Genomic DNA, 14,989 nt, shown 5'->3' with positions numbered 1-14,989 from the left:
GCAACCAGGAGGCAATTAACATGACAATGAAGGCCAATATGCTGAGGGCGCCAGAGAAAAAAATAGAGGATTTGGTATCTGGAAGTGATTTTGGGCTCCCCCGCCTCCCCAGCCCTGGAAGTACTTACAGACTCTTGTTATGTGAGACAAATACTTTATGTGTTTAAGCCGCTATTAATTAGATTTTCTTGTACTTGAGAAAAAAAAGTTCCTATTTGATATAGAGATTCTGCCAAAATTACCACTGAAACAAACTTAAAATGCATTCGCCTTCTTGCTGCCCCCTACAAGTGGCTCATTAAGCAGTCATCCCCAAACACGATGAAAACAACTGAATACACAAAATGTGGCAAGTCTGAAGTGATCAGTTCTCCAGGGGCCTAATTAGATATGTTATATCATTGAAAAGGTGTAGATGGATCAAAGCATTCACCTTTGTGTTCCAGCCCCAAAGGCCCCTATTTAAAATGACTGTAATTTTTTATTTGAATCACCATTCCCTTCATTTAAAGTGGGGAAAACAACATGATTACTCATGGGTCTCCAGATCTTATCTCGAGCCTGGTGTTTGAAGATGACCAGGCAATGTTTATCATATTGATAAACTGTGATAGCACCATGCAAGTAAACATAACTTCCATTTAGGGTTTGTTCATTTCTGTCCCTTTATGAGAAAGACTCCTCAGACTTTTATCATGCTGTCCCAGTCCATGGATAATACTGACCCAGGCTGTTGCTACTCTAAAGATGCCTTCTAGAAGTTGCCTGAGACCTTCCCATAGTGGGAAGGTCAAAAGGAATAGGCAACTCAAATTAGGGAGTTGTTTTTCTCAGAAGACTTTCCTTCCTTCAGTAACTGGCTAGCACATCTACTAACCATACGTGAGCAGTGGTTAATTTCCATATTATCTCTTCTTTCTTAGACATGTAACTCCAAATGAGTACTTTGTAGAATCATGTGGAACTTTTCTCCCCTCTCCGATGTGGGTGAACCTCAGGGCTCCACTGTAGAAGGATGAAAGCCTCTGAGTTCAGATTTGGCATCCCAAACAGGGATCAAAATCCAGTCTTCATGCTTTCTGACTAAAACCCCCTTCTATATGTGGAGGTTTTAAAGCTTTTCCATTGGCCCACCCAAATACTCTGTGGTGTCTCTGAGGACAAAACCCTACAGGCTTCTACCTTCACCTTTTACCTATCAGAATATCAACTGATGGTTGAGCTTTTACAACTTAACTTAAGGTTGGACCAGATATTCTAGTTATCTGACCTTGGTTAAGTTAACTAACTTCTCTGAATATCACTTGGTAGAGCACGAGACTCTTGATTTCAGGATTATAAGTTTAAGCCGCATGTTGGGTGTTGGGGTTACTTAAAAAAATAAAATCTTAAAAAAAGGGAATTAATAATAGTATGGATCTCATTGGGTTGTTGTAAAGTTCTCTTAGATAATGCATGTATAAGGCTTAGCACAGTGCCTTACATAGATGAAGCCCTCGATAAATGTTACTTGTTATTCATGAAATTAATGTTATTAAATTGTCAAAGTGAATAATTAATATTTACTAATAAAATAATATTTACAACTGTCTGATAAGAATCTATTTTAGATTAAGGTGGGTAGTGCTGATTTGTCTTCAAGAGGACATGTCCTCCATGTTCTTTTTTAAACAAATAGTTGTAGTGACTTACAGAGTTTCTTTGGTTCTCTTGTTGGATTTACTGCATAGCCTGCTTGGAAACCATGTCTAAGAACCAGAGCATTAACTTGAAAAAAGGACTAAGAGCCTTCTCTCTAAGTTATCCTAGAAAGTAATGGGAAGTAAATAACTTAAATTCACCGCCCCCCCCCCCGATCTATGCACCTGGGTGAGACAACATTTAATGTCAGCTTTAGAACATCTTTCTTTTTAAGAATTTTTTTTATCTTGTCTTTATAGCTATGGTGAAATAGAATTGGACTTTCCCCCTCCCCCTCCTTTTTTAAAATAAGATTTTATTTATTTATTTATTTGACAGCGATCACAAGGAGGCAGAGAGGCAGGCAGAGAGAGCGAGAGGGGGAAGCAGGCTCCCTGCCAAGCAGAGAGCCTGACGTGAGGCTTGATCCTAGGACCTTGCGATCATGACCTGAGCCGAAGGCAGAGGCTTTAACCCACCGAGCCACTCAGGCACCCCTAGAAATGGGCTTCTTAATAGCCAAAGAAACCCCATTTGTATCTAGTTGTGACCCAGCTTGGGCCTGAATAGTAGATGATGGCTTGGCAGTCATGGAAGAACAAAGTTGTTTAATATTTTGAGAGTGGAGAAAACTTAGCCTTTAATTCAATCAAGGCCTGGGAGAAGGAGGAGGAGGGGTTCTTTATTTTGTTCCGACTAGTTTACCCTGAGTGTGCAGCTGGTTAGAGTTTCTGAGAGGCTGTTAGTTCCAATTAATTTGGTATACACTCTTGTATGCGGGCTTGATGAATTAAGAGGCAGCAATGAATTTATCTGTGCACCAGCCATAAAATTTCCATTACTTTTCTTAATGAATTTTACATTTGATTCTGAAAGCTTTTAAAAAAGTTGCTCATTTGTTTTTCAGGGCCTTCCCCTCCTCCTTCTCTGTAATTCGTGTCAAAATAAGGACTACCCTTACAGAGAGTTTGGACTTTTCTTTAAGACTTTTGCTTTCAGAGCTAGGGAGACTCTGCCCTTCCCACTGTCTAGACACTTCAGAGGCCGTGTAGCATCACATCCTTCTTGGGCTTCAAAGGAGGATAAGATAGGAAGTCCCGGCTGAAGAAGAGGGGTGTGGGTTTGTGACCAAGTTCAGTTATCACTGCGGAGGAAAAAGACGACGGAAAGGGAAAGGTATGGGCAAAGAAATAAGATATTCTGCTGCAGTAATGTGGGGTCTGCATTGCCATTCCTGAGCTCTGTGCTTCCTTCCTTTTATCAGAGAAGACTAGTAAGACCACAGGCACCAAGTGCAGAGAGTCTGAATTTTGGCTTAAGCCTGATCCTGTGATTGTCAACACCTGGAGGGGCGTGACAAAAGCTCATTTCAAACCTGCATTTCAAAGCTCTAAGCAAATTTTCTCTCTTTCATGAAATAAAGACTAGAGTATACTTTTGCAAACATCCTGTTTCTTTGTTCTCGAAAGAGCCTAAACATACAATCTTATTAGGTAAATGTAATGCACCCCGTACTCAGAGGATGTGTTTGAAAGGCTATGACTCTGAGGAACTAGACGGTGAATGTTTATGTGGTTGGCTTCTTGCATCTCTCAAGATTCTATTTCTTTTAGAGAAATGTCCCCCCAGCCCGTGTATTGATTTATTTAACATGATTGCCATCTTCTATTGATTTAGAGTGGGCTGTGGCTGAAGAGTGTTACTTGTTTTTGTTTTGGTATGAAGCCTGGAGGAGGGTGGGAAGGATGGCAAGAGTGATCTTCACCTTGCACCGGAGGGAGGCTGTTAGAAGAGAGTGGGACCAAGGTGGGGGGGGAGTTCACCCTGGGAACCTGACGCTTGGGAAGTAGGGAGGCATAAGAAAGTGATAATGAAGGATTAGAGCAGGGCAAGGAGGTTTTGTCCCTGTGTTGTAGGAAATCAAAGAAAGGGGTAGGTTTGAGAAATACCTTTGATAGATGGTATTTGGAAGATGGCCCGCCTGGGGAGACAGTGCCCTCTATGGGGGATTTCTGAGAATGGGTCAGTCTTGGAGTCCTTGAGATAGCCAGATCTAGAAGTTACAAGTCCTTCCCTGAATCTAATCTTTTTCTGTTATCCTGAACCTAGAATACAATCATGTTAAAGATTGCAGTCTGGTCTCCAAAACGTTGTGGAAAATTAAGGTAAAATTTGTAGTCATCTTGGTTCACAATGGTAAAAGAAGAATAGCTACTCACATAGAGCCCTACAGTGGGAGGGACCCATGAGCGGAAGGACCCAAAGAACGGGTCCGGTGGGCTTTCCGAACGGGAGGAGTAGAGAGTAGAATAGGCCCGGGGGAGGGGCCCAAACTGAGTTTAGAAATGCTGAGTGCAAGTGAAGTCCAAATGTAAGGCTTGACCTGACCCTTGGGAGGTAGGGAGACATGAGAAAAAATTGATAATGAAGGATTGGAGCAGGACAAGGAGGCCGGAAGACCCGGCAGGGAGGTTTTGTCCCTGTGTTGTAGGAAATAAAAGAAAGGGGTAGGTTTGAGAAAGCCACAGTCTGGGGATCAGTCTTTTTCTGGAATGTGCTCCACTTTTTGGTGCCTGAAAGAAGTCATCATCTCTGCCTCATTGTCTCCAGCACAGGATGGGGTTGTTGACAACAGAACAGTTACCTAGGGCTTCCTAGGTACTCAGTATGAAGGACACGCTTCCAGTGGCCTATGAAGTAGGAATTATTACCAATGAGGAAAGTGAGGCCCCAAACAGTAGAATAGCTTCCTGAGGCTCCTACCAATACACTATTAAAGTGTTCTACCACACTAACACTCCTCTTTCCTCTTTCCTTGGTATTTTCTGTGATAGAATAAAACAATAATTGTGAAATTTATTTAATCTCTTTTGGAGGATAAATGTGAAATAAGTCTCTTTTTAAAAATTATCTGCTGTGCACCCTCCCCACTCTGGCCAAAGCTGAAAAGGTAATTAAGGTGAGCACCCATTGCCCAGATATTCTGCATTTCTCTTCATCTTCACTGTGAAGGGATAGTATCCCAGAGATGTTTGTTCCTCTTTCCCAGCTACCTGGGAGTGAGGGAGGGGTACACTACTAATGCAACATTACACTTTTGAAGCTCATACACTCGTGTTGTCCCCATTTTCCCTGAGAGCTTGTGAGTCAGGAAGTGTTTTCCACACGAGATGGCTATGTCTGAGGGAGATTGTGATTTGTCCAAGGTCTGGCCATGTTGGTCCAGAAGATCGGGTCTCTGACTCTTTCTCTCCAGTCCCTTACCCTGACCTGTCAAGGAGCTTTAGCTGCCAATGGAAAGTGGTAAGAACTTCTCCATCATCCCTTTCCACATTTGTAACATTCACAATATTTCTGTGATGTGGTTGTGAAGACGGAGGAGCTGTTTCATGCTGTTCACATACAGGGGGCCCCTCTGGAGGCCTGTTGAGAGAACACATAGTATGAAGAAAAAGAGGCCAAAGTTGTTCATGAAAGTTGTGTTCACTTGGGGCTACTGATGAGGGGTGCTGACATTCTCCCCTGCCCAACCTAGCAGAACTTTCTTCATCTTTAATTTCTGCCCATGCTTGTGAAATCTTTTGATTAAGATCTCTGCACAAGGCCATTATTCCCAGCGGGATCCCACTGTACTACCTCATTAGTCCCATTCGCTGATCTTCACAGCGACGTGTGAGCTCACCAGGAGCTGCAGGTGGAAGCACCACGTGGGGCCCAGAGCTCTGAAGGGCCCCAGTTAATCTTTATATGCTGGCTTGTTTCTTGACCTCGATTTTTGCTTCTGACAGCAGGACTGTGTGGGAAGAATGCAGACTTTGGAGTCCCACCATTTGGAGGTATGAGAGGTGGGAAATCACTCTACCTCTGAGTTCTCCTTACAGCTATCAAACAAGCTCTTTTGACAAGCCGATGTTAGCATTAAAGCGGGGCGTTGGAGGGAGGGGCGATGAAGCTTTGCCGACAGTACTTGTTACACAGCTATAGCTGGGACCCTTCTGCCCATCATGAAAGCCTCAAGCTTTCACTCTCCCTCTTCCTTGTAATTGCTCTGTGTGTAAGGCTTAATAGACCTGCAGTTCCTGTGGAGAGTGGGCTCATGTTTGAGAGCCCGATCCCTTGACCCAGGCTGTCTGAGAGATGAGTTCCAAAGGTTAATGTTTCATTGAGTGACTGACAAAAGCCTTTCAAAAGATGGCTGTATTGCAGTTCCAGGGGGAGCTGTGAAGACCCTGTCTCCTGGTGGGGTTTTTATTCTGGTGTCTGAGATCACAAGAAAGGCTGTGGTTTGTGTGAGTGAGTCCAGTTTGGAGTCCTGCTTAGGAAAGTGCTGGGTATCTTGAAAGATGGGGTCTTTCCTGCAGCACTTAACTCAGGGGGCAATTACTTATTTATATTTCTGGCTCTCCTCACCTCTCAAGATATAGGGTAAGCTCCTGGAGGGCAGCGCTTGCATAGTAGACAACTTTATATCTTCAGACTCTGCTAGTCTATCCTTTTTTTATATTTGTTGAGTAAAACTTTTGATTTCATAATTATAAGTGATAGATGCACCTCTATTTTTTTTTTTTAAAGATTTTATTTATTTGTCAGAGAGAGAGAGGGAGCGAGAGTGAGCACAGGCAGACAGAGTGGCAGGCAGAGACAGAGGGAGAAGCAGGCTCCCTGCTGAGCAAGGAGCCCGATGTGGGACTTGATCCCAGGACGCTGGGATCATGACCTGAGCTGAAGGCAGCGGCTTAACCCACTGAGCCACCCAGGCGCCCCGCACCTCTATTTTTAAACTAGATCTTCACTGTAAAGGTAAAGCAGGTCTATGGTAAAAATTTAAAAAGTACAAAAGGGTAAAAATAAAAATGAAATTCCCAGCTGAGAAAAATCACTCTTAGAAGTTTTCTGTATCTCTTTCCAGAAATGTACAATGAATCTGCATCTCAAGCATGTATATTTTTTTTAACAAATGAAACCATACTTCACCCACTTTTCTGTAACTAGCCTTTGCATGGTTAACTATCTTGAATATTTTTTTTAATAGTAGTGCATACAGAGCTACCCTAATGTTTATAATGGCTACAGTTTTGTATAGATTTTCTATTATTTATTTAACCAATTCCCTATTGATGGATGTACAGGATATTGCCAGAATCTTACTGACTATAAATAATGCTTAGTAAATATTTATTTATGTTCATATTTATATATGTAATAAATTTATAGAGGTGTAAGTTTATTGGATATTGCCAGTTTGCTTTTAAAAGTTGCACCAGTGCACACTTGCCAATAGTGAGTGCCCATTTCTTCATGCCTTGGTAACACCTAAAATTAGCAAATGCTTTTTTCTCAGTCCAGATAATAAGAGAAACTAACTCAATTTTTTTCGCAAATTTCTATTTCTGTAATTTTGAGTAAGTTTCAACCTTTCATGCATTTATGGGCTATTTTATTTTATTTTGTGTGAACTGCTTATTCAGATCCTTTACTGATTTTCTTATTGGGTTTTTCCTCTTTCTCTTTAAAACAGATTTATAAAAAAAATCTTGACTTATTCATGGCATTAACTCTTTGTCACATTTGTTAAAAAATTGTCAAAGTCTGTCACTTTTCTTTTGACTTTGATTATGACATATTTGTCATAAAAATTTTTAACATTTTATGTAGCTAAATTTATCAATCATTTCCTTTATACTTGTGAATTTTATGTCATGTCTAGAAAGGATTTTGCCATTTAAGATTATAAAGAAAAGTTATTGCTTTATTTTTTACAATATATATTATTTATTATATTTAAATACTTGATCCATCTGGAATTTATTTTGGTACAGACTCCTATAGGGATCCAGATTGATTTTACCCAAAAGGATAGCCTGTTGTCCTAGCTCTATCCTTCCCTTACTTATTTGAAATAATGCTTTGTTATATATTAACAATAAACATTTGTTTTTCTTGTGAAAATACATGGCAAAAACTGTGGAAGGAGCCAAGATGCCCTTCAACAGATGAATGGATAAAGAAGATGTGGTTCATACACACAATAGAATATTACTCAGCCATCAGAAAGGATGAAAACCTACCATTTGCATGGGTGTCAATGGAACTGGAGGGGATTATGTTAAGTGAAATAAGTCAAGCAGAGAAAGACAATTATCATGGTTTCACTCATATGTGGAACATAAAGAATAGCACAGAAGACCACAGGGGAAGGGAGGGAAGACTGAATGGGAAGAAATCAGAGAGGGAGACAAACCATGAGAGACTCTAGACTCCAGAAAACACACTGAGGGTTACAGAAGGAAGGAGGGGGTCGGGTAACGGGGTGATGGGTATTAAGGAGGGCACGTGTGGTGATGAGTGCTGGGTGTTAACACACAACTAATGAATTGTCGAATACTACATCAAAAGCTATTGATATCCTATATGTTGGCAAAATGAACATAATAAAAAAATAACTTCAAAAAAAAAAAAAAGAAAAGAAAATACATGGTGATATTTAAAGGAAACCGACATGTCCTTTTCTGGAAATACACTACACATAGGTGTTTCCCGTTTCCCTAGGTGAGTTCTTTGGAATTGTTCTCAAATACGAAACAAAGATTTTTTTGTTGTTTAAAGCCAGACTTTCTATGAGATATAAAATGGAAACAGGGTACATTGTGAACTGTTTGAGCAGTAAAGAGAGACTAGGTGAGTTTTGCATTTAAAAAAAGCTTCCGTGGAAAGGTGATTGAACAGGCTCAGATGTGTGGGTAGAGCTGTAGGACTGCTGAGTTTCTCCTCACTCTCGTCCAGTCTCACCCTCAGTCAGTGAAACACACAAGTCTGCTATTGGCATACGATCCGCCTCCCTCCCCGGCGTGGTGCCTGAGTCCCTGTGTGTGGAGTTTGGCTCAGTGGAGAGTCCCTCACTCGACCCACATCCTTTCATTCTAAATGAAAAGGCTTTTGAGCCATGTGTATTGCTGTTCACCATCATTTTTCTGCCTCAAAGCAGAGGACTTGGCTTCCTGAGGCACCATGAAATTAACCCCAAATCCAAACCCTAAGAAACAAATGAATATTGTGTCTCAATCTCAGGGAAGGGACACCCCACTCAGGAGATGTGTATTTTAAGGAGGGGGGAGTGTTTCCTTTCATAGTCTACTAAAATTTGGATCCCAGATTTCCCCTTGGACGTATTAACTAAGTATGTGAGTCCAGGCAGGTTTCCTCTTTGTTGAAAAGATTCAAGGTCCATAGACAATAATTTGATTATGTATATCCCACAAACCCATCATGGAGAACTTAAATTTAACATGTCTTGCAGGGAGTTTCGACATGGCTCTTTCATTTACAGTTAGGCGAATTAAAAAAGAAAAAAATTCAACCTTTGTACCATACCACACACAGACACACAAGGAAAAACCAAGAAGTTTACTGGTAAACCTTAGCTCATTTGTTAAAGCTTTCTAATTTTCTTGTGTCTTTGGAGCCAAAATGAGGAAACTCCCTAGGGATTTTTCTAGCACTTTTCATCTGATGCTGTCAAAGCCCTTCGCACTCACTATTTAATTAAGGCTCTGAACACCTCAGTGAGAGAGGGAAGCAGCCACACCATAAACCTGACAAAGAGAAGTTAGATCCCCTGAAAACCTAACTAAACAAAATAGCTCTGAGTACATGGTAAGAATGCTTTGCATTTAAAGTATCAAAAAGTTTGCATTTTGTCCACTTGCAAATTCTGTAGTGTCTCCTGTAGCATCCAGATCATTCTGCTGAGACTTCTGTGTTGCTGGAACATTTGGAGCCAGTTGTAGGGTTTCAGAGAAATTTCTCAGGCATTAAGTATATCCGAAAAGGAATCGAAGGCAAAGGAATACAGAGGAAGAAATTAGGAGCAAGTTGTTTGTGTGTAGTAGCTCCCAGTGGGTAACTGGGAGGGGGCCATGGAGAGCTCCTATCAGGAACGGTTCTTGAGGGGCTGGGGAAGGTTCAAGAAGGGTGTGTGTGGGAGACTCCAGAATCCGTAATGGTGTCAGGATTCTTAGCTGCAGAAACCAACTCTGGCTAGTGGGAGCAAAAAGGACATTTATTAGAAGGGGAGAGGGAAGGAGCTAGGGTAGAATCAGCCCCATACTGGAAACTTAGTTAAAGGAAATGGTGAATTTCAGTGGGCTCTTGGTCATAGGGGCTCTCCATAGTTATGTGTATGTGGCCCTGAGATAATGGAGGCAGGGGAGTAGTAGCTCTCACTGCAAAAGCCTGTTGGAGGAGGTTGGGGTGTGCGCTTTGGGTTGGTTGGTTTGCATTTAAAATGCACAGTTGAGGGAGAAAAGTGTACTGTGTCTAGCAACTGGCTGGCTCTGGAAGGGGCAGTTCCTCCAGGGTCATATCCTTCCAGATATCAAAGCATCCAAATGTAAAAAATGAAAGTATGGTTACTGCAGGAAGCATAATCAGAAATCGAAATTCAAGGTCTGTAAACTGCTAACATCACAACAATTAGACTAGCAACCAGCATTGCTCTTCTGATTATCTATATCAATGCTATTTCCATTCCTAAACTGGACAATAGCAAGGTAGGGGGAAAACAATCTTATTTAAGAGTACAATGCCAGTGTGAAGTAGAGGGCTCTGCTCTCTAGTGCGTTGCTCTGAACAGGAAAGTTCTTAGCAGACTATGCCTGGTTCAGCCTTACGGCAGCATCATAAAGTTAAGTGTATAGAATTGTCCTTTCCACTCAATGAGATGGAAAACAGAGCAGCTCGTGGCAGCCTCATGATTCTGCCAAGGCCTTTGGCTAAGCCTGAGTGCCTGAGGTAGAAACCAGGCCCTGGGAGTCTTACAGCGGGTTTGAACCTCCCTAATATGGAAAGCACAGATTTAGTACTGAATACAGTGCAATGTAAATCTGAAGGAAGGGGCTCGTATTTGTCCCTTTGCACACTGATGCAATCTTCATGCAAACTTTCCAGCCCAGTATCCACCTTTACTTCTCGGTCGGTGCCACGGGGTGAGATTCATTAAATATTCAGCCCATTACAAATCCTATGCCGTCAGTCCTGCTGTATCAGGAGGTTAATGGGTGCATGGTATGAAGTATTTAATGTGACAGATATTCTCATGTCTCTGGATGCCCTTGCTGCCTCTCCTGGTGTCATGGCTAACCCCAGCTGGCACTCTCAATAGAATATTTCAGTGGCACAAGAAGTAACTAGGTTAATAGCTGAAAATTTGCCCCCGAATTCCCCATACAGCCACAGTGTTCAATAAACCTCACATACAAAAATCCTTTAACCTAATACAAAAACTCAGTCAGCAGAAGCAAATAGTAGCCTTTAGACAGAGCCCAGCATGAAGCAGTCAATCGTATTCCCAATACCTAGAGATTTAGCTGGTGTGAAACATAGTGTTTGGGAAAGGGGTGACAGATATTGGAAAACTGATTTTTGACAAGAGACTTAAGTGGTCCACATTCTCTCTGAGGCAATAAAAGCTGTTTAATTTGGATCCAACTAGAGCTACAGACTTTCTCTGTTTATTTGCAAATCATCATCACCATCTTTAACACCATCTCATACCCAGAAGTCATCTGCATGCCGTGCTGGACACTGAACAGAGTCTGGATCCCAATTTTGAGGGATCATACTATCTCAGCTTGGCTACACTGACAGCAGTAGACTTAAAAATACATCAGGCAGAAAAACTTGGACTAGCATAAGCAGTTGCAAGAGTACAAATCTAGGATCAAAGGAATTGAGTGGTGGAGAGTGAAGACAGAATCAAGAAATTCCATTTTCAGACTAATAATGGTTCACAGCACCAAATGTGAAGAAGAAATGGACATCGAAACCTACAGTCAATGACCCGGTATTGCCACATACTCAGAATAGTGGCATCAAAATACCTGGGTAACTGACTTGCTTGGTTTTTATTCCTGTATGTCAACTTCAAAAATCAGTTTTTCAAAGAATATGTTTCAGGATCTCTTCAAATGCTGGAAAGAAGAAATGAATAAGACTCACATTCACAAAGCAATAGGAGAAAGCAACATCCTCAGTTGTCTGATAGGGAATATTTGGGCCATAGTGATTTTAGAAGAAGAGAGGACAGGTAGGTATTGTAGATTCGGGAATGACAGGAGAGTAGGATGTTTGTAAATTGATGCCCAGTTTTCAGATTAACCAATGTTTCTATCAGTACAAATAATAAAGTGGCATATGTTCAGTTCTGTTCCCTGTGCAAGGGCACCGTTGTCCTATGAAAGAAAAATGGAAAGGCCAGAGGTGACATCTATGTGCACCTTGTCCGGTTAGAGTGACCCGCCATGGTGGGTGTTTAGTAATGACAGTAGGAGAGGGTGGGGAGCGTGGGGAAAGAACCATGGTACAAGCACAAACCTGTGCCACGACGGATCCCCTGCTGGTACCAAGACGGAAGTGATCCATTTGTCCCTCTGCCAGAGCAGTGTGTGTGTGTACCCACACGCATTACACACCTGACGCACCATATGCTTTAAATGTCTGGGTTTCGGTGCCAAGTAAGAATGAGACAAGTGCAGAGGGGGGACTCTTGTGGACATTTTAAAATTTTCTGGCTGTCCACATTCCAGGGTCTTCACTGTCTAGTATACCTGAAGGAAGTTCACAGAAGGTCACAGTCTGTCGTAGGTACTACCCCTCCCCCCAACTAGGGAAGCCGAGGAGCCAAATTCTCCTCCTTTCTATGCCTGCACAAGCTGACATGGACGAATGCCTTGGGCTACACCAACTGGGGGCTATCCCCCAAAATGTAGACTCTTGGAGGAAGTGTTCATAAAGATGTCAGAACAGTAGAAGTCATTTTTTATGGCAAAAGTAGCAGCAGGAAGCAGACTAGATTGTTCTTCCCGCCAGACCAGGAGCTCACTCTTTTCCTCCTATTTTCCAAGTCCACTTCTTGAGTCTCCTCTTGAACCTGAGAAATGTTAATATCCTTCTAATAAATGTCCTTTTTGCTTCCACTAGCCAGAGTTGGCTTCTGCTACGTGCAGCTAAGAGTCCTGACACCATTATAGATTCTGGAGTCTTCCATACATACCCTTCCTGAATCTTCCCCAGCCTCTCAAGAACTACTTTTTTTTTTTTTTTTTAAGGATTTTGTTTATTTATTTGCCAGAGAGAGAGAGAGAGATCACACACAAGTAGGGGGAGCATCAGGCAGAGGGAGGAACAGGTCCCCTGCTGGGCAAGGAGCTTGACACAGGACTTGATCCCAGGACCCTGGGATGAGGACCTGAGCCTAAGGCAGACACTTAACCAACTGAGCCACCCAGGTGTCCCAGAACCACTCCGTATGTTAGCTCTCCATGACTTGGCTCAAACTAGACAAGCAAACTAGCCAAAACCATTTACCCTCATATGTCTGTTTCTTCCTGTGGGAAACAGGGTAAAGGCTCTTGTCCAGGTCCCCCTCAACCCCCACCTCCTGACCAATTCCCTTGTTTTCCTGTGTAGTCTCCTCATAGAGTGGCATGATCCCTTTTCTTGGGATCTGTGAGTATAATAAATTGGCGTTCATTGTTTAGAGTCTCCTGGTCTGATGAACTTGTCAAAGATAATAATAGAACCTAATTGTCAAATACTTCCCCTGTTCTAAAGTAGAATCCAGATGAGGTTAAGGTCTAGAAAGATCTAAATGTATAAGTGTAAATGTGGAGGTGGCCAAATAGTATTGAATGAATTAAACTAGATAAAAAAAATCATTAAAAATATCTGAAAAGTGGGAACCCGATATTGTTGGGCATTCATTTAGCATGATAGAGTGAATAGACAAACAGATGGGTGTCAGGCCATATATAACAATAGAACTCATCCTCTGTGGCAGCTGGCCTGGAAGAGTCAGGACTTGGTCAATGACTGCTAGCTTCCCTAATTTTTACCTCTGTCCCAACTCAGAGCAATGGGAGAAAGACAAATATGTTCCCTGAATCAATCATGGAGGGTGCCCTAATTCTAATTAGTGGACCCTCAACTTCCCAATGCTGACAGTCTCCAGAGAGGGCATACCGTACGCCTTCCTTTTCTCTTTGGTTCCCCTGTATTTAAATCTCCATTAAATCCAACTGATGGTGGCTGATTCCCTTGGTATAGCATATGTATATATTTTATATGTATACATACATGTTGTGTGTGTGTGTGTGTGTGTATGTGTGAGTATGATTTATTGTAAGGACTGGGCTCATGTGACTATGGAGTCTGACAAGTCCTAAGATCTGTACTCAGCCAACTGGATACCCAGGAGAGCCAATGGTGTCCCAGCCTGAAGGCCAGAAGGCGTGAGACTCAGGAAGATCTGATACTTCAGTTTGATTAAGAAGGGAAATAAAAACCCCTTGTCCCAGTTTAAAGGCAGTCAGGTGAGAAGAATTTCCTCTCTCTCAGGGGAGGGTGAGCTTTAGGTGTTCTTTGGGCTTTCAACTGATTGGATGAGACCCACCCACATTGGGGAAGGCAAATTGCTTTATTCAGTCTACCAATTTAAATGTCTGAAAACCCTCACAGAAACATCCAGAATAATGTTTGGCCAAATATCTGGATACCCCATGGCTCAAGTTAGGTTGATGCATAAAATTAACCATTATACCCACCAAATTAATTCCTTTTTCCAAATTTCCAGTTTGGGGCTGATTGTACTCTAACTCCTTCCCCTCCCCATAATCTTGCAGCGTATTTTACTAATTCTTCATATTTTCTTCCTCTCTGATCCTTGCTCTTAGAGACTTTTTTTCCCTCTTCATTTCAACAACTACCCCCAGCATTTGATTGCCACCACTTAGCTAGTAGTATTGTTAGATATTTTTAAAAGATTTTTATTTATTTATCAGAGAGAGAAAGGGGGAGAGAGCGAGCGCAGGCAGACAGAATGGCAGGCAGAGGCAGAGGGAGAAGCAGGCTCCCTGCTGAGCAAGGAGCCCGATGTGGGACTCGATCCCAGGATGCTGGGATCATGACCTGAGCTGAAGGCAGCTGCTTAACCAACTGAGCCACCCAGGCGTCCCTTAGATATTTTTTTAAAACACCAAACTAAATTTTATATTTTATTGTAAGACAGCACTTCCTAAAATGCCTTTAAAAAAAAAAAATCACATTTGTTCCTTCCTCAAGAGGAGCTAGCTACCTAACATAGTGAGTTTTCAACCCCACCTATACATTAGAATGAATCAGCCAAGGTACTAAAAAACAACCAGCCAAACAACCAAACAAGAGCACTGATACTTAAGCCTCATACCAGGCCAAATAGACTCAGGTTGAGATGAAGATAACTGTATTTTTGAAAAGCAACTCCAGGTGATATTAT

The 14,989-nt window shown here is 41.9% G+C and overlaps 1 long non-coding RNA gene across 1 annotated transcript in view; it reads left to right on the top strand.

Annotated features, from left to right (window-relative positions):
* Nucleotides 1-5,415: 5,415 nt before the first annotated feature.
* LOC132000119 (uncharacterized) overlaps nt 5,416-14,989 on the top strand; it is a 94,887-nt gene continuing 85,313 nt past the window's right edge. Inside the window, exon 1 of the long non-coding RNA XR_009399181.1 lies at nt 5,416-5,516. This is a non-coding gene — a long non-coding RNA (uncharacterized LOC132000119). The remainder of the gene's footprint in view (nt 5,517-14,989) is intronic.

Source organism: Mustela nigripes, chromosome 13 (genome assembly GCF_022355385.1).
Source record: "Mustela nigripes isolate SB6536 chromosome 13, MUSNIG.SB6536, whole genome shotgun sequence".
Taxonomy (NCBI): domain Eukaryota; kingdom Metazoa; phylum Chordata; class Mammalia; order Carnivora; family Mustelidae; genus Mustela; species Mustela nigripes.
Note: the sequence above shows the minus strand (reverse complement) of the source record. Positions and strands in the feature narration are given on the sequence as shown.